A 20608-nucleotide genomic window follows, 5' to 3' on the forward strand; every position below is an offset into this window, starting at 1 on the left:
CATCTCCTCACCGTGATAGCCCCCAAGTAAAGCCCAGTCTAGTTAGGAGGGAACAAGCAAGTGGTAATGACTAAGAGAGGAGAGGAGAGTCAACCATCATTCTTCAGCATCCTTCTGATCACACCTTTGGGAACAATTTTCCAGGGGCTGTTGGACTGAAAAGACCTGAAATTCATCCTAGACCTACAGAGCTGGCAGGCAAGTATTGTCATCTTTACTTGGAACACATCCATGCTGACCCTGTTCTCTGCCCTTCAGTGACCTTCACCATGTTTATCAAAACCTTTGGCACCTGTCTCCATTTCCTTCCTCAACCCAGCACCTTCCTGGGGACTTCAGCACCCTCATGGGTCTCCCAGCCTGGACCTCAGCTTCCCAATGCTTTGAATTACTCATTCCCAATGCTTTACACCTTCTTGTATTTTGTCATGCAGCCATAATCCTTAAAATTTCCAAAACTGCCCCCATCCCTCTGAAGTCTTTCCCTTCAGAAACCTGCTCCCTGACTCCCTCAGTATTTTACTGCCTTTCTCAAACCTTTCCTCCTGGAATATGCTTTGTCTTTCAGACTGCCATGCCTTTGCACGCACTATGCTCCCTGCCTAGAAAACCATCCCGGCGTTTACCTGTCTGATGTACCTACCCCATCTATTAAAAAGGCAGTTCAAACAGGGCTTTTTCATTCAACATAAATTTATTAAGCCCCTGCTAGGGAGTAGGCATTGTGATAGGCAGCAGGATTACAAAAATGTGTAGGTGGTCTTCTTTTTCCTCAGATACTGGTTCAGGAAACTGACAAGGGAAAATTTAATTCCATCCATACAGGAGTTCATCATCACTAGACCTACCTTAGAAGAAATGCTAAAGGGCATTCTTCAACTGGAAATAAAAAGATGCTAATTAACATTGTAAAAACCTATGAATGTATGTGTAAAACTCACTGGTAATGGTAAATATATAGTCAGAGTCTGGTTGTCTAATATGATGGCAATTCATAATTTACTTACAATTAATTTAAAAGTTAAATGAATGTATTAAAATATTAATTTGTTATTGGTTACACAATACAAAAAAACTATATAAATGGTAAAATCAGTAATCTAAAATTCGGGGGTGGGGTGGAAATCAAGAGTATAGTATTTCTGTATGCCAACTCAGGTTGTTATCAGCTTAGAGTAGGTTACAAATCTAAGATCTTTTATTTTAGCTTCATGGTAACCACAAAGGAAAAACCTATAATAGATAAAATAGATGATAAAGGAGTCAAAGCATACCACCACAAAAGTCATCAAATCACAAAGGAAGATAGCAAGAAGCAAGGAACAAAGGATCTACAAAAGAGTCAGAAAACAACAAAATAGCAATAGTAAGTCCTTACCTATCAATAATTACTTTAAACATAAATGGGTTCAATTCTCCAAAAAAAGACATAGAATGGCTGATGGATAAAACAAGATCCAATAACATATTGCCTATAAGAGACTCACGTTAGCTTTCAGAACACACAGAATGAAAGTGAAGAGATGGTAAAAATATTTCAAAAAAAAAAAATAGGGGTAACTATACCTATAGCAGACAAAATAGACTGTCAGCTAAAAATGGTCAAAAGGGACAAAAAAGTTCATTATATAATAATCAAGAAGATGTAAGAATATTTATGCACCCTACATTGCAACAGCTCTATTAGTATTTGTTTTATATGCACCATTTGCATATTGTGCATATATGTATCATTTGCATAAAAAGCAAATACTAAAAGAACTAAAAGGAGAAATTAACAGTAATACAATAGTTAAGAATTTTAATACTCAGGGCGCCTGGGTGGCTCAATCAGTTGAGCATCTGACTCTTGATCCCAGCTCAGGTCTTGATCTCAGGGTCAAGAGTTCATGCCCCAGGTTGGGCTCCACACTGGGCATGAAGCCTACTCAAAAAAAAATAACAATATATTTTTAAAAAGATAAAGAATTTTAATACTCAACTCTTAACAATGGATTCATCATCTAGACAGAGAATCAACAAGGAAACTGTGGCTTTGAACAACAGAGCAAATGGACTTGGACACATACAGAACATTCCAACCTATAGTACCAGAATATACATTCCTTTCAAACACACATGGAATATTTTCTAGGAAAAATTTGATGTCAAGCCTCAAAACAAGTATCCACAAATTCAAGATGGTAGTAATTATATCAAATATCTCTGCTGACCACAATAGTATGAAACCAGAAATCAGCAAAAAGAGCTGGAAAATTCACAAATATGTTGAAGTTAAACTACACACTCCTGAATAACCGATGTATCAAAAAAGAAATCAAATGGAAAATAACAAAATTATCTTGAGACAAATGAAAATACAATATACCAAAACTTATGGGATACAGCAAAAGCAGTCTTAAGTGAAACATTTATACTGAAGTCTACATTAAGACAAAACTAAAATCTCAAACAACCTAACTGTACACCTCAAAGAACTAGAAAAAGAATTAAGCCCAAAGTTAGCAGAAGGAAGTAAATAAAGATCAGAGCAATTCAATGAAAGAGGAAAAAGGAAAACAACTAAGACGACTTTGAAAAGATCAACAAAACCGACAACCTTTCGATAGATCAAGAAAAAGAGAGGACCCAAAGAAACAAAACTATAAATTCAAGACAAGACATTGCAACTAATACCACAGAAACACAAAGGACCATAAAAGACTATTATAAACAACTAGATGCCAACAAACTGGACAACCTAGAAGAAATGGATGAATTCCTATAAACATACAACCTATGAAGACTGAGTCATGATAAAATAGGAAATCTAAATAGGACAATAAGAGATTGAATCAGTAATCAAAAACTTCTCAACAAAGAAAAACCCAAGACCAGATGGTTTTACTGGTGGATTGTACCAAATATTTAAAGAACTAATGTCATCCTTCTCAAACCCTTCCAAAAAATGGAGAAAGGAAACACTTCCAAATTTATGAAGTCAATATTATCCTGGTACCTAAGCCAGATAAGGACACAATATTCCTGATAAATACAGATGAAAAATTATCAGCAAAATTCTAAAAAAAAAACCCATTCAATAGTATATTGAAAGGTCATATACCACAATCAAGTGAGATTCATCCCTGGGATGCAAGGATGGTTCAACATGATCAATAAATGTGATATATCCTATTAATATATTGAAAATTAAAACTCATGTTCATAGGGCGCCTGGGTGGCTCAGTCGTTGAGTGTCTGCCTTCAGCTCGGGTAGTGATCTCCCAGTCCTGGGATCGAGCCCTGCATCAGGCTCCCTGCTTAGTGGGAAGCCTGCTTCTCCCTCTCCTACTCTCCCTGCTTGTGTTCCCTCTCTTGCTGTGTCTCTCTCTGCAAATAAATAAAATCTTTAAAAAAAAAACAAAAAACTCATGTTCATCTCAACAGATGCAGAAAAAGCATTTGTCAAAATTCATGATTAAAAACACTTAACAAATTGTGTATAGAAGAAATGTACCTCAACATAATGAAGACCATGTAGTAGAAGTCCACAGGTATATTATATTCAATGGTGAAGGGCTGAAAGCTTTTCCTGTAAAATCAAGAAAAAGACAAGGGTGCCTACTCTGACCACTTCTATTCAACATAGTATTGGATGCCTTAGTCACAGAAATCAGATAAGAAAGATAAAGGATTCAGAACTGGAAAAGAGGAAGCAAAATTAGCTGTTTGAATATGACATGATTTTATAGAAAATCCTAAAGACTTCTCACACACACCAGTTAGATCTACTCAATGAATACATGAAGCTACAGGATACAAAAATCAACATACAAAAGTCAGTTGCATTTCTATACACGAACAACAAATTTTCCCCCCAAAAAAAAGAAAGACAACAATCCCATTTACAATAGCATCCAAAACAACTAAATATTTAGGAGTGAATTTAACCTAAGAGGTGAAAGATCTGTACACTGACAACTTTAAGACATCAATGAAAGAAACTGAAGAAGACACAAATAAGTGGGAAGATATTCCACAGTCATGGATTAGAAAAATTTATGTTTTTAAAATGTCCCTACTACCCAAAGCCATCTATAGATTCAATGCAGTCTTTATCAAGATTCCAATGGCATTTTTTTTTTACAGAAATAGAAAACACAATCCTAACATTTGTATGGAACCACAAAAAAAACCTGAATAGCCAAAGCAACAATGAAAAAGAAAAATAAAGCTGGAGGCATCACTCTTTCTAATTTCAAACTGTATTACAAAGCTATAGTAATCAAAACAGTGGTACTGGCATAAAAACTCACACATAAACCAAAGGAGCAGAATCAAGAGCCCAGAAATAAACTAATGTATAATGTAATATATGGTCAACTAATATTTACCAGAAAACCATGAATAACTCAATGGAATAGTCTCTTAAATAAATGGTACAGGAAAAATTAGATGTTCATGTATCAAAGAAAGAACCAAGACTCAGATTCCTCCAGTGCCAGGGCTCAGACCAGAATACAGCCAGAGCCCAGCATGGGCTCTGGTGTGAGTGTCAGGCACAGAGAACCAATCAGGAAGGCATGATTATCAACAGAAATCAGTACTTGGTAAAACTCAGCTGTAACTTCAAAATGCACAACCCCATACTCTTTCTGCCAACATTGTTCAAGTGTGAGGGCGAACTAGACTTTCCAGAATACCATGACTGTGCGAGTTGACCATCCCAGACCCATGAAGAGTTCATAGGCAATGGGAGGGTACTAGAAAGGATGGTAGTCATGGAAACAAGAGTCGATATAATCAACTATTGACTCTTTTAAAAACAACCATTTCTTAATTGCTTAAAAATCAATACCAAGACAGTCAAATTGCACAGAGCATTAAAGTCCATTGTGTTTTGTATAAAAGAGAAAGTAACTTTAGGTGGAGAAAACAATTTATTCAAGAATAACTGTAAAAGGGTCATTGCTGAATTAAAATTCAACAAAATAAAAATGGAAATATAATTTAAGCTTGTAAAAGCTAAGACATTGAGCTTTTTAGATAAAACATAGAAAATTATCTTCACGATGTAAGAATCAGCTAAGATGTTGTAGTCAGGACCCTAAAAGCATAAATCATTTTTAAAAAAATGGTAAGTTGGACTTGATTGAAATTAAATATTTCTGCTCAAAAGATTTAATAAGAAAATTAAAAAGCAAACCAAAGGCTAGAGGGAAATATTCTCAATACATATATAACTGACAGAGGATTCATATCCAAAATACATAAAGATCTCCTCAAAAAGAACAAAAAGATAAACAGTCCAACAAATAGAAGAAGTACAAACACATCTACCATATGTCCCAGCAATTTCACTTCTAGGTATTTACACAAGAGAAATTTAAAATACATCAGAAAAAGATACAAACATAGCAATCTTATTTATAAAAACCAAAAAAATGTTTCTGAACCCCTATTTCCATCAAAAGGTAAATGGATAAATTTTGGTACATGTCAACAATGGAATATTACTCAGCCATAAATATGAATAAACTACTAATACCACATTGAAAAAATCTCAAAAACACTATGTGAGGTGAATGAAGCCAGACACAAAAGAGTAAATATGATTCTATTTATATAAAGTTCGAGAACAGGCAAAACTAACGTGTGGTGACAGAAGTCCAAAAGTGGTTGTCTCAGGGTGGGGTGTTGAATGCAAAGGGGAACTTTCTACACTGATGCAGAGAGTTTATGTTTTGTATGGTGGTTACACAGACATAAGCAATTCTCAAACCTACCAAACTGCATAAAAGATCTGTATTTTAGTTTATGTAAATTAGACCTCAATTTTTTGACGATCCACAAAAGAATTCTGATTGTGTTCCTTTAGCAACCTTTAGAAAATATAATGGGGGGGGGAGAAACCTTCACAATAGCAAAAAAACCCTACAAACTACTTAAAAGAAGTGCAAAACTTTCACAAAGAAGATTATAGAACTTATTTAGATTTGACCTAATGCAAGATAAAACGTTCTCCAACGTGACCTTTCAATATTATAAAGATATCATTCACTTTATATCAATGTATAAATTCAATGCAATTCCAATGAAACTCCCAACCTTAATTCACAGAGAGATTCGTGGAACTTTAGAACTCATTTGGTTCTATCACATAAAGATGCACATATCCTGAAACTTAGAATTTCAACTTCTAGGAATGTGTTCCAAAGAGAAGTCTTATTCTCTGTGGTTGGAGAACTGGTCTGCATGAGGTTGATTCTGTGGGATTTAATGATAAATATTTTATGGCCTAATTTCATGGTCCATTTTTTCTATTCAAAATAATGTGTATTCTGTGTTTATCCATTACTTACTTAGCTTTCTTCCTGTATTTAATTGCTTCCTCCTTGAGTCATTTCACTTCTAGCTAGAAATATCTTTGAGAAGTTCTTTCACAGTGAATCCTTGGTAGCAATTACAAGGAGACATGCATGCCCCCAAATATCTGTATGTCAACCTCACATTTAAATAATTTGGCTCCTTGGGACACCTGGGTGGCTCAGTCGGTTAAGCATCTGCCTTTGGCTCAGGTCATGATCCCAGGGTTCTGGGATCCAGTCCAACATCACGATCCTTGCTAAGCAGGGAGCATGCTTCTCCCTCTGCCTACCACTCTCCCTGCTTGTACTCTCGCGCTCTCCCTGGCAAATAAATCTCTAAAAAATAAAAAATAGATAATTTTGCTCCTTATAAAATTATAGTTTTACTGTCTTTTCTTTGACACTTGAAGATATTAATTTACTACTTTCCCCATCTAGCATAGCTGTTGATTATATAAATAGGGTTCTATAAAGTATATAAGTATGATCCCATAAAGTAGGACTATAATCTGATTTTCTCATTCCTTTTGGGTGCTAGGCTTTTTTATCTTTGAAAGCTTTTAGAATTTTTTTTTTCATATCCTTCACTGTCACTGTGGAATGTCTCTGTGTGAGGTCACCTCTCCTGTTCAGTATTCTGTGTCCCTCCCATTCAGGGTCTTTTCCCTTCTGTGATTCTGTTGAGAGGAATTTTTACTTCAATCCTGATCTCTCAACGTGCCATCTAGCCATCCTTTTCTGATGCCTTCTGGAGAAATTCCTTGTTCCAGTAGTTTTGTCTTTCTATGGTGTTTGGCTGTATCCATTTATCATATGCAGCCCATCCACTGAGTGCTTTATTTCAATTATATTTATGTACTTGATATTTCCAATTGGTTCCTATTCATATTTGCTTCTCCTTATTTTTTTTCAATATCCCTCTATTTTTTATATTATTGTTCATTCTGTTTCCTCTGGTTTAGCTCATTTTCTTAAATATCTTTCATAGAACTTTTACACCTCACATGTCTGGCCATTTTTCCTTTTATGCTCATCCTTTATTCCCTTAAGACTGCCAACTGTTTTGCAAAGAATATCGACCTAGAAGAGATATAAAAACTTTGGCTTTGCTTATTCTACAGGTGAATGAAAGCAGGGTGGTCTTCAAGGTAAGAGTCCCAAAGGTTGCCCTCTAAATCCAACCATTCCCATTCCCACCACTACCTGGCATTCCACTGACGCCTAGGGAACAGCTCATCACTTCTTCTGCAGGCATGTTCTCCTAAGCACAGACATCCTTTGGTATAACTGCTTCCACTGGATGGAAGAGGCAGGATGTGCAACGCTCAGGGAGCCTATAGGTGTTATGGCTGCTGGCTTCTCACTTTGGCTCTGGAGCTGCCTGCACACTACCCTGCCCCTTCTGCCTGATACTGTCACTTCCCTGCCTGCAAAGCCAGGCGATGGATCACCAGAGTCACACGGGGAAGGAAAAGGACACACTAGAAATCTCTCTGCCGGCCAATCTTTTGGACATCTCCGGCCTTCCTCTTCAGTCTGTCATGTCTCCTATGCGGGCAGCCAAACACACTCACCTCCCCAGGGTTCTTAGCTTTTCTGTCAGTTAAAGAAAATAGTTGAGATCCACCAATTTTTTTTTCCTGTGACATCTCCATTGTTGGGTTCAGAAAAGAAAGCCAACAGCACACAAAGACTGAGCCATATGGGACTCCAGGTATATTAAGGCCATGTAATATAACTTTGTCAAGAGAATTTTTTTTTAAATATACCCTAAGATAAGGGTATTGAAAACTGAGTGCAGAGCCAGATTACATGCCAGCTCGTAGCTCAGGCTACACAGCTTTCTTGACATCTTCAAACCAAAAAGAGAATTTCAGAATCAATTTAATTTAATCAAAGCTCACCAGGGGCACTAGAGATCAAGAATCGCACAAAGGCAGTAACTCCTGAGAGGACTCAGTCACAGACGCACCCATCTTAGGACACAGTCCCTGCCTTCATCTAATCTACCTTTTCTTTTAACCTACCTTTTCAAACTTCCATAGCTTTCTATCAGTTCCTTTTCCTCCCTTATATCAAATTTTAGTCTATTCTAATTTTATTTATTCTGTTCCAATAAAAAGATATAGACAATGGCTAGAATAAACAGTCTTTCATAGGTTCTCTTATCAGATAGGCTACAGTCCAGTTTCTTCAACGACTTCTGGATAAACACTAATTACTGTGAAATTGAAGAGGACATTATGGAAATTGGGGATAACAGAGGATAAAATCAAGCTCCTTTTCTCTGCCAAAGGTAACTTAGCATTTGTATGGTATCCTATGGCAAACAGAAAAGCAGCCTTGACTTGAGCCTTCTGGAAATTTGCCCGGCTAGAGACCTGATTTTCTCCTAATGAAGTAGTATCAACTTAAAAGCCAAATCACTTCTGAATAAATGGCCAAAGTGTTTCTCCTATAAGGCCCTTTGAGTAAGCATGAAATAAAAATCCCATCATTTTAATAACGATGGGATTGAAAATACATCTTTAACATATCGAACATCACAAGACTACTCAAGTCTCTTAACTGTAAAACAGGGACACAAGACCATCATCACAAATTGTTGTGAGGATTCAAGACAACTAAGGATGTCCTGACCACTCCATAATAATAGCCAGAAATTATGAACATTTCCTATCTCTCCTCCTTTCTATGGTTCTAGACCTAAGTAGACCTACATGCGCGCATGCGTGTCCCGTGCACACACGTACACACACACACCACAAAACCATTATAGAACTTGTTCCATCTCACCCTTTACCTCTATCCCCTTTTCTATCCCATCCTGTGGCAAAAAGTCCTATCCATGGTTTTCACAATGAGAAAAACATCTACTAAGACTCTATCTACCTGACCAAAAACAAAGAATTGAAAACAGTAGACAGTGACCAAGATTCTTTAGCCCCTCCTTTCTTCTCCTTTCCAAGGGACACTAAACCTCAACTTCTTTTTCTCTTCGCTGATAAAACAGGGCAAAATCCTGGAGAAAACTGGCTCAGCCTCTGACAACTTAGGTATTATCATCTCCCATTTTACAGATGAAGCAACTGAGTCCCCTAGAAGTGACTTGTCAAATATACCACCATCAAGGGTCAACAGGTGAACTAGAATGCACATTGTGTACTTCCTAAAACGTCTCCCCATCCCCCACACTGTCAGTCCTTAACCAGATGCTCAGGTATTATCAATTCATCACCATCTGTGCAGAATTGGGAGGACACTAGTATTCCTCAACTTTTATTACTTCAAATCTCATCAACCATGTCATTTCACAACATCACAAAAGCTTCTCTATTTCGTTGTGGTGGGTTTTCCACCACCTCTAGTTGACTTTCTGCCACCCTTTTTGAATGGGCAGTTCATCAGGCCAATACAAGGTCACCATCTAGTGGTAAAATCCTCTAACTGCAGGCCACGCAGCCCATCTTAGATTCTCTGCACCCCTTTTGCCTTATTCCCACACCCACCTCCCACCCCTGCAGTTACTTCCAAACTTCCAGAAATAATTTACAAAGGAAATAAGGAATTTCCAGTTATGTAACAAAATACTTCTAAGATGCATTTAAGATTTAGGCATTTACTAAAGCAATATTAGACTCATATTAGATAATGATCTAGCCAGCCAGCAGACTAATTTTAGCAGCCTAGACCTTGACATACAAAGAGACATCAAGAGAACAGTACATATGAACCACATGGTGAGTAATTGTAGATCACCATAACTTGAGATGAGCGGAGTGCTAGACTCTACTTCACTAAATGAGCTCTACAATCTTAGCAACTTCCTGAAAATTGACCAAGGGCCCCTCAAGCAAAAAACAGCTACTTCTGAAAAGGATATGAATTCTGATTCTACTCTCAAACACAAAACAGTATTTATTGAAGATCTACTACAGGCTTAAAAATAGGAGGTCTGTTAGAGAGGTACTGAACAATCCTTCAGGAGCTTGCTTTGGCCCATCACTCTCTATTCCTTAAAATCTGCTATCTTCATATGAAGCAAGTAAGTTTAAATGCCAAATTCTATCACTTTTTTCCAGTCCTCAACGTCATGAGCTTCTCTGCAGCCTTTAGCACCATTAAGCAAGTGCTCCTCCTCAAACTCTTGTCTTTAATTTCGTTAACTATGTATACGCTCTTGGTTGTATGCCCACCTCTCTGAGCACACCCCTAGTTGTTAGCCCCCCATACTTCCTAAAGTCTGTGTCCCCAAAAGATCTAGTTTGGGGTCCCTTCTCTTTTCCTTCTTTTCACTTTATCTTGACAATCTATCACATTTTAGCTTCGACTATCACATCTCTCTCTCTCCATCCCTGGTTTTTATTCTAAGCTCTAGTTTCACATTGTTAACTGCCTACTGATTATCTCCCACTGGAATTTCAAATTCAATATGCGTAAATCACATCAGCAACTTCCCCTCCAAACTCCACTTCTCTTTGTTCACCATTTCAATTCATCAAGCTCCATACTTTGCTGCTAACTTTAACTCCTTCCTATCCTAATATGTTCTCATACCATTACTTTCTGGGGCAGTCAACTCTATCTGCATTGGTCTCTCACCATCCCTTTCTCCCTCCCCCCAAGTTTGATTCAGGTCACCATTCTCTTCCATTCTGACTATATCAGAGTAGTCAACTATTATAGCAACTATGATTCATTCTATGTCTATGGGTTCAGAAGCTGTTATGTACCAGTCATTTGCTAAACACTGAAAATATGGCAGGGACCAAATGAGACAGCAGCCTTGCCCTGATGAGGCTTATATGTTATTGTAGGGAAACAGGAAAAACAAAAAAATAGGAGTGAAGAAGAAGGGCACAAAGAAAAGCTTTGTTTTTCTGTTCTCTTGATGTTTCTTTGTATGTCAAGATCACTGTCATCTCAAACTTTTACTTTCTTATTCTGTGCTACCCATTTTAAGTAACTTCTAATAAACAGAAATATTTGAAATTCTACATATTTTGAAATTTTACATATTTTTTGATGGCATAAAGGGGAAAGGCAAAAGTTTACATTGTTACCCTAAACCTGAAACTTTTGCTTTACATTGAATGGAGCACTAGGTGTTATAGGCAAACAATGAATCATGGAACACTACATCAAAAACTAATGATGTAATGTATGGCGATTAACATAATAAAAGAAAAAAAGAAGAAATATGGAAGATTTAAAAATATAAAATAAAAAAATAAAGTCCCCTTTGTAAATGAAGAAAGAACTTCTAAACTTCTGAGGGCGGGTGGAGTTAATTAGGCAAAAATCATACACGTGCCTTGCCATAGCAAAATCTAGGAAATAACCGGCTCTTGTTACTAGGAGGCAAATTAGTAGTGCGTGCCTGTTTTGTTCATTTAGGTGGAAACCTAAAAGTCTGAATTATGTTTATTGTCCCTACTAGAAGGTATTAGTCCGTCAAATTGATGCTAATTGAGCCTAAGAAGTAATTACCAAGATCTGTGTTTGTTCTTATTCTCAGTATTAACTGCTGATTTTTAAGGCCTTACATACTTGATTCATTCATTCGTTTATTTAACAAATGCTTGTAGAGTGCCTACTATGTGCCAGGCGTGCAGCTGGCTGCTGGGGTAGAAAAATAGGACACTGTAATTATCCCCATACGACAGCCTCACAGGACTAGGCTTTGTGAAATGATGGGCGTTAAAATAGAAACTCACATCAAGTTCTGTAGGAAGAGGATGAGTAGGAGTCAAGCAAAGCTTCACCACAGAGATAGGTTGGGTCTTGAGGGCTGAGTGTTTTTCAGTCAAGGTGGAGAAGGATATTGCAGACAGGAAGAAAAAGTTGTGCTCAGGGTTGTAACACAACAGACATTATCTGGGGCATTAAATGGGGCAACTGCCAATACATTACATAGGAGCGCAATGTTAGATGAGAGGAGGAAGAAGCCAGCTCTCAAACTTGAACAGAAATATCAAGACAGTGTCATATTTGCACATCACTGGTAGATACTAACCAGTTTCCCTATTAACTCGTTGGACATGTATTCAAAGGACCCATGATCATGTAATATGGACAACACACATCAGTCTACTCCAAAAGTATAAATCACTGGTAACCTTCTAGCCACTGACTTTGCATTTAATCATTTCACAGTTCCTCCAAGATGTTAAATTAACATACCATCAGAATGCCCAGTTTTTCCAAGGCAACCATGAATTTATTAAAAGAAACTTCAATTCTGCCTGCTGGTTTGTGTGATCTAGTGTTTGGCTGTTTGTGTTGTTACCACAGCAACAGGTGGACAGTTAAATTTGGCTGAGAACATGTGGTACTGCTAAAATATCATTTTATGACGAACTTTCTGGTACTATTTCCCCTGGTAGAGTTAAAGATGACATAATGAGCCACGGTCCCTGAGGAGGAATCAAACAGAAGAGGGAGTAAGATAAGGGGTGAGGTTTCCAAAGGGCTTCATGGACCACATCCTATGGCAAGGAATAGATAGCTCTTACTGGAAGTCTTTGAGGCATACAGTGGGTTAAACGGTGCTAATAACACCAGTGTGAACTTGCCTTTCCCCAAACAGGGAAGTATTCCGGCTTTCCAACCTAACTGACCATGGATCACTTTTTCACCTAGCAACTCAGGGACCTTCCGTGAAACATACATTGAGAAAATGCAGAGTTAGATATTGTAGCTTTAAAAGAAAAAAAAAAAAAACCCTATTAAAAACCTTACACGGACTACTAAGTTAAAGAAGCCCATATGAAAAGGCTACATTCTATTTGATTCCAACTATGTAACATTCTGGAAAAGGCAAAACTACAGAGAGAATTTAAAAGATCAGTGGTTGCAAGGGTTTTTGGGGGAGCAAATGATGAACAGGTGGAACACAGGACTTTTAGGGGAGTGGAGCTACTCTGTGATACTATGGTCATTATACATTTGTCCAAGCCCATACAATGTCCAACACCATGAATGAAGCCTAACATGAACTATGGACTTCAGGTGATAACGATGTGTCAGTTTAGGTTCATCAATTGTAACCAACATACCACTCCGGTGGAGGATGCTGATACGAGGCTGTGCAAGTGTCGGATGAACAGGTATATGAGAAAACTTGGTATTTCTAAGTTTTGCTGTGATGTAGCAGCTCTAAAAAAACTGCTCTAAAAAATAAGGTCTGTTTTTTAAAAAACTATTATATTCTATGTAGGAAAACTACAAAATTAGAGGAACTGCCTCTGAGCTGTGATCCCCAAAGTCCGTTCGCCGTATTTTAAAAACAGGGTTCCAGGTGAACAACTGTGGACTGAGCCCTGTGCTAGGCGCTGTGGTAGCAACAGGAGAAACAGAAATTCTGGCCCCCAAGCTTTTGTAATCTGATTGGGAAGGAGGAAAATTAGAGATGGATAGATAATGAAACAATTAGAAAAATATACTTAGCTAATATTTATTGGGTCCTTCTCATCATGGAGCTGACAGTCTAGGTTGAGGGAAAACTATCACATCAGCAAAAACACAAAGAGGAACTCCTATTATGGAGCTGAACAAAAGCAGCTTCATTTAGAATCTGGTATTGAAAACTTTTCTGAGGAAGTGACACTGAGCTGAAACAGAAGATACTAGTCAGTTGAAAAGTGAAGGGAACAGTGTTCTAGGCAGAGGAACAGTATGTGTAAAATCCCTGAGGTGGGAACAGCTCACAGTTCCTAGAACTAAAAGTCACCATTTCCACATGCCTGGGTGGCTCAGTTAAAAGCATCTGCCTTCAGGGGGCGGAGCAAGATGGCAGAGGAGTAGGAGACCTGGATTTCGTCTGGTCTCAGGAATTCATCTGGACAGGGATCAAACCATTCTGAACACCTACAAACTCAACAGGAGATCGAAGAAAAGAATAGCAACAACTCTGAACAGAAAAGCGACCACTTTCTGGAAGGTAGGATGTGCGGAGAAGTGAATCCGAGGCGATATTCGGGAGGACAGACGGTGGGGGAGGAGCCTCCGTGGGCCACTTCTGGCAAGTGATAAACCCAGGGAGCACAAAATCGGAACTTTTAGAAGTTGGCTCCACTGAGGGACGTCGCTCCGGTGGCTAAGCGGGGGGTGGAACCCTCGTGGGACAGTGTGGTCTCAGGACCCTTGGGGTCACAGAACTCCAACGCTAGGGGAATACTGCACATAGAATCCATGGCTTTTTTACCATGATTCTTTAGTCTTTCAAATTTTTTTTTAAATCCTCTTCTTTCTTTTTTCAAACAACTTCTTATCTTATCAATTCCTTTTATAAAATTTTTTTATAATTTTCATCTTTACAGTCATATTCCATCCCTTCATCATATCAATCCTTATTTTTGTACATAAATTTTTCTTTCTTAAAATTTTGGGAGGCACTATCTTCTAACAGACCAAAATACACCCAAAATCTAGTGTGTGGCACTGATCTATGTACCAGCCTGATCATATTTGATCATATTCTGGTTTTTTTGTTTTGTTCTGTTTTATTTTTTCTGGTTTTTATCTTTTTCTTTTTCTTTTTTTTTTCTTTTTTTTTTTTGCTTTTTCTTTTTAATTTCCTTCCCTTTCTTTTTCCCCCGGCTTGAGGTCTTTTCTGATTTGTTTACAGTATATTTTCTGGGGATATTGTTACCCTGTTAGCATTTTGTTCTCTCATTCATCTATTCTCCTCTGGACAAAATGACAAGATGGAAAAAATCACCTCAACAAAAACAACAAGAGGTAGTACCTGACTGCCAGGGACCTACTCAATACGGACATTAGTACAATGTCGGATCTAGATTTCAGAATCATCACTTTAAAGATACTAGCTGGGCTTGAAAAAAGCATGGAAGTTATTAGAGAGACCCTTTCTGGAGAAGTAAAAGAACTAAAATCTAACCAAGTTGAAATCAAAAAGGCTATTAATGAGGTGCAAAAAAATGGGGGTGCTAACTGCTAGGATAAATGAGGCAGAAAAGGGAATTGGTGATATAGAAGACCAAATGATGGAAAATAAAGAAGCTGAGAAAAAGAGAGATAAACAACTACTGGATCACGAGGGCAGAATTCGAGAGATAAGCCATACCATAAGACAAAACAACATTAGAAAAATTGGGATCCCAGAAGAAGAAGAAAGAGAGAGGGGGGCAGAAGGTATATTGGAGCAAATTATAGCAGAGAACTTCCCTAATTTGGGGAAAAAAACAGGCATCAAAATCCAGGAGGCACAGAGGACCCCTCTCAAAATCAATAAAAATAGGTCAACAGCCCGACATCTAATAGTAAAACCTACGAGTCTCAGAGACAAAGACAAAATCCTGAAAGCAGCTCGGGACAAGAGATCTGTAACCTACAATGGTAGAAACATTAGATTGGCAACAGACCTATCCACAGAGACCTGGCAGGCCAGAAAGGACTGGCAGGATATATTCAGAGCACTAAATGAGAAAAATATGCAGCCAAGAATACTATATCCAGCTAGGCTGTCATGAAAATAGAAGGAGAGATAAAAAGCTTCCAGGACAAACAAAAACTAAAGGAATTTGCAAACACGAAACCAGCCCTACAAGAAATATTGAAAGGGGTCCTCTAAGCAAAGAGAGAGCCTAAAAGCAACACAGACCAGAAAGGAACACAGACAATATACAGTAAGAGTCACCTTAGAGGCAATACAATGGCACTAAATTCATATCTTTCAATAGTTACCCTGAATGTAAATGGGCTAAATGCCCCAATCAAAAGACACAGGCTATCAGATTGGATTAAAAAACAAGACCCATCAATATGCTGTCTGCAAGAGACTCATTTTAGACCCAAAGACACCCCCAGATTGAAAGTGAGGAGGTGGAAAACTATTTGCCATGCTAATGGACACCAAAAGAAAGCTGGGGTGGCAATCCTTATATCAGACAAACTAGATTTTAAACCAAAGACTGTCATAAGAGATGAGGAAGGACACTATATCCTACTTAAAGGGTCTATCCAACAAGAAGATCTAACAATTGTAAATATCTATGCCCCTAACATGGGAGCAGCCAATTATATAAGGCAATTAATAACAAAAGCAAAGAAACACATTGACAACAATACAATAATAGTGGGGGACTTTAACATCCCCCCTCACTGAAATGGACAGATCATCTAAGCAAAAGATCAACAAGGAAATAAAGACTTTAAATGACACACTGGACCAAATGGACTTCCCAGATATATTCAGAACATTCCATCCCAAAGCAACGGAATATACATTCTTCTCTAGTGCCCATGGAACATTCTCCAGAATCAATCACATCCTAGGTCATAAGTCAGGTCTCAACCGGTACCAAAAGATTGGGATCATTCCCTGCCTATTTTCAGACCACAATGCTTTGAAACTAGAACTCAGTCACAAGAGGAAAGTCAGAAAGAACTCAAATACATGGAAACTAAAGAGCATCCTACTAAAGAATGAATGGGTCAACCAGGAAATTAAAGAAGAATTTAAAAAATTCATGGAAACCAATGAAAACACAACTGTTCAAAATCTTTGGGATGCAGCAAAAGCAGTCCTAAGAGGAAAGTATATAGCAATACAAGCCTTTCTCAAGAAACAAGAAAGGTCTCAAGTACACAACCTAACCCTACACCTAAAGGAGCTGGAGAAAGAACAGCAAATAAAGCCTAAACCCAGCAGGAGAAGAGAAATAATAAAGATCAGAGCAGAAATCAATGAAATAGAAATCAAAAGAACAGTAGAACAGATCAATGAAACTAGGAGCTGGTTCTTTGAAAGAATTAACAAGATTGATAAACCCCTGGCCAGACTTATCAAAAAGAAAAGAGAAAGGACCCAAATCAACAAAATCATGAATGAAAGAGGAGAGATCACAACCAACACCAAAGAAATACAAACAATTATAAGAACATATTATGAGCAACTCTATGCCAGCAAATTAGATAACCTGGAAGAAATGGATGCATTCCTAGAGATGTATCAACACCAAAACTGAACCAGGAAGAAATAGAAAACCTGAACAGACCTATAACCACTAAGGAAATTGAAGCAGTCATCAAAAATCTCCCAACAAGCACGCACCCAGGGCCACATGGCTTCCCAGGGGAATTCTACCAAACATTTCAAGAAGAATTAATACCTATTCTTCTGAAACTGTTCCAAAAAATAGAAATGGAAGGAAAACTTCCAAACTCGTTTTATGAGGCCACCATTACCTTGACCCCCAAACCAGGCAAAGACCCCATCAAAAAGGAGAATTACAGACCAATATCCTTGATGAACATGGAAGCAAAAATTCTCACCAAAATACTAACCAATAGGATCCAACAGTACATTAAAAGGACTATTCACCACGACCCAGTGGGATTTATCCCTGGGCTGCAAGGTTGGTTCAACATCTGCAAATCAATCAACGTGATACAATACATTAACAAAAGAAAAAACAAGAATCATATGATCCTCTCAATAGATGCAGAAAAAGCCTTTGACAAAGTACAGCATCCTTTCTTGATCAAAACTCTTCAGAATATAGGCATAGAGGGTACATACCTCAATATCATAAAAGCCATCTATGAAAAACCCACAGCGAATATCATTCTCAATGGGGAAAACCTGGGAGCTTTCCCCCTAAGGTCAGGAATGCGGCAGGGATGTCCACTATCACCACTGCTATTCAACATAGTATTAGAAGTCCTAGCCACAGCAATCAGACAACAAAAGGAAATCAAAGGTATCCAAATCGGCAAAGAAGAAGTCAAACTCTCACTCTTTGCAGATGATAGGATACTTTATGTGGAAAACCCAAAAGACTCCACCCCAAAACTGCTAGAACTCATACAGGAAAATTCAGTAAAGTGGCAGGATATAAAATCAATGCCCAGGAATCAGTGGCATTCCTATACACCAACAACAAGACAGAAGAAAGAGAAATTAAGGAGTCGATCCCATTTACAATTGCACCCAAAACCCTAAGATACCTGGGAATAAATCTAACCAAAAGGCAAAGGATCTGTACTCAGAAAACTATAGAATACTCATGAAAGAAATTGAGGAAGACACAAAGAAATGGAAAAATGTTCCATGCTCATAGATTGGAAGAACAAATATTGTGAAGATGTCAATGCAACCTAGAGCAATCTACACATTCAATGCAATCCCCATCAAAATACCATCCACTTTTTTCAAAGAAACGGAACAAATCATCCTAAAATTTGTATGGAACCAGAAAAGACCCCGCATAGCCAGAGGAATGTTGAAAAAGAAAAGAAAAGCTGGCAGCATCACAATTCTGGACTTCCAGCTCTAATACAAAGCTGTCATCATCAAGACAGTATGGTACTGGCACAAAAACAGACACATAGATCAATGGAACAGAATAGAGAGCCCAGAAATGGACCCTCAACTCTATGGTCAACTCATCTTTGACAAAGCAGGAAAGAATGTCCAATGGGAAAAAGACAGTCTCTTCAACAAATGGTGTTGGGAAAATTGGACAGCCACATGCAGAAGAATGAAACTGGACCATTTCCTTACACCACACACAAAAATAGACTCCAAATGGTTGAAAGACCTCAATGTGAGAGAGGAGTCCATCAAAATCCTAAAGGAGAACACAGGCAGCAACCTCTTTGACCTCAGCTGCAGCAACTTCTTCCTAGAAACATCGCCAAAGGCAAGGGAAGCAAGGGCAAAAATGAACTATTGGGACTTCATCAAGATCAGTTTCTTTTGCACAGCAAAAGAAATAGTCAACAAAACCAAAAGACAACCGACAGAATGGGAGAAGATATTTGCAAATGACATATCAGATAAAGGGCTAGTATCCAAAATCTATAAAGAACTTATCAAACTCAACACCCAAAGAACAAATGATCCAATCAAGAAATGGGCAGAAGACATGAACAGACATTTTTCCAAAGAAGACATCCAAATGGCCAACAGACACATGAAAAAGTGCTCAACATTGCTCGGCATCAGGGAAATCCAAATCAAAACCTCAATGAGATACCACCTCACACCAGTCAGAATGGCTAAAATGAACAAGTCAGGAAACAACAGATGTTGGCGGGGATGCGGAGAAAGGGGAACCCTCCTACACTGTTGGTGGGAATGCAAGCTGGTGCAACCACTCTGGAAAACAGTATGGAGGTTCCTCAAAAAGTTGAAAATAGAGCTACCATACGATCCAGCAATTGCACTACTGGGTATTTACCTCAAAGATACAAATGTAGGGATCCGAAGGGGTACATGCACCCCGATTTTTATAGCAGCAATGTCCACAATAGCCAAACTGTGGAAAGAGCCAAGATGTCCATCAACAGATAAATGGATAAAGAAGATGTGGTATATATATACAATGGAATATTATGCAGCCATCAAAAGGAATGATATCTTGCCATTTGCAATGACGTGGATGGAACTGGAGGGTGTTATGCTGAGCGAAATAAGTCAATCAGAGAAAGACATGTATTATATGACTTCACTGATATGAGGAATTCTTAATCGCAGGAAACAAACTGAGGGTTGCTGGAGTGGTGGGGGTGGGAGGGATGGGATGGCTGGGTGATAGACACTGGGGAGGGTATGTGCTATGGTGAGCGCTATGAACTGTGCAAGACTGTTGAATCACAGATCTGTACCTCTGAAACAAATAATACATTATATGTTAAGAAAAAAAAGAAGAAGATAGCAGGAGGGGAAGAATGAAGGGGGGCAAATCGGAGGGGGAGACGAACCATGAGAGACTATGGACTCTGAAAAAGAACCTGAGGGTTCTAGAGGGGAGGGATGTGGGAGGATGGGTTAGCCTGCTGATGGGTATTAAAGAGGGCACGTACTGCATGGAGCACTGGGTGTTATACATAAACAATGAATCATGGAACACTACATCAAAAACTAATGATGTAATGTATGGTGATTAACATAACAATAAAAAATAAAATAAAATGTTTAAAAAGGCAAAAAAAAAAAAAAAAGCATCTGCCTTCAGCTCAGGTCATGATCCCAGCTTCCTGAGATTGAGTCCTTTGCTGGGCTCCCTGCTCAGTGGGAAGCCGGCTTCTCCCTCTGCTTGTGCGCTCTCTCTCTCTCTCTCTCTCTGACAAATAAATAAAACCTTTAAAAAAAATAAATAAAATTAAAAAAAAATAAAAGCTGCCATTTCAAAGAGGAGTGTGTATGAGGGGAGAATGGAGAAGTGGACAGGGCCCAGCAGGCAGGGCCCTGAGGACAGGTGAAGGAGCATATCTTCTATTCCAATGGAAAT

Source organism: Mirounga angustirostris, unplaced genomic scaffold, assembly GCF_029215605.1.
Source record: "Mirounga angustirostris isolate CCGP_5_RB_7025 unplaced genomic scaffold, mMirAng1.0.hap1 SCAF_10, whole genome shotgun sequence".
In the NCBI taxonomy this organism is placed as follows: Eukaryota; Metazoa; Chordata; class Mammalia; order Carnivora; family Phocidae; genus Mirounga; species Mirounga angustirostris.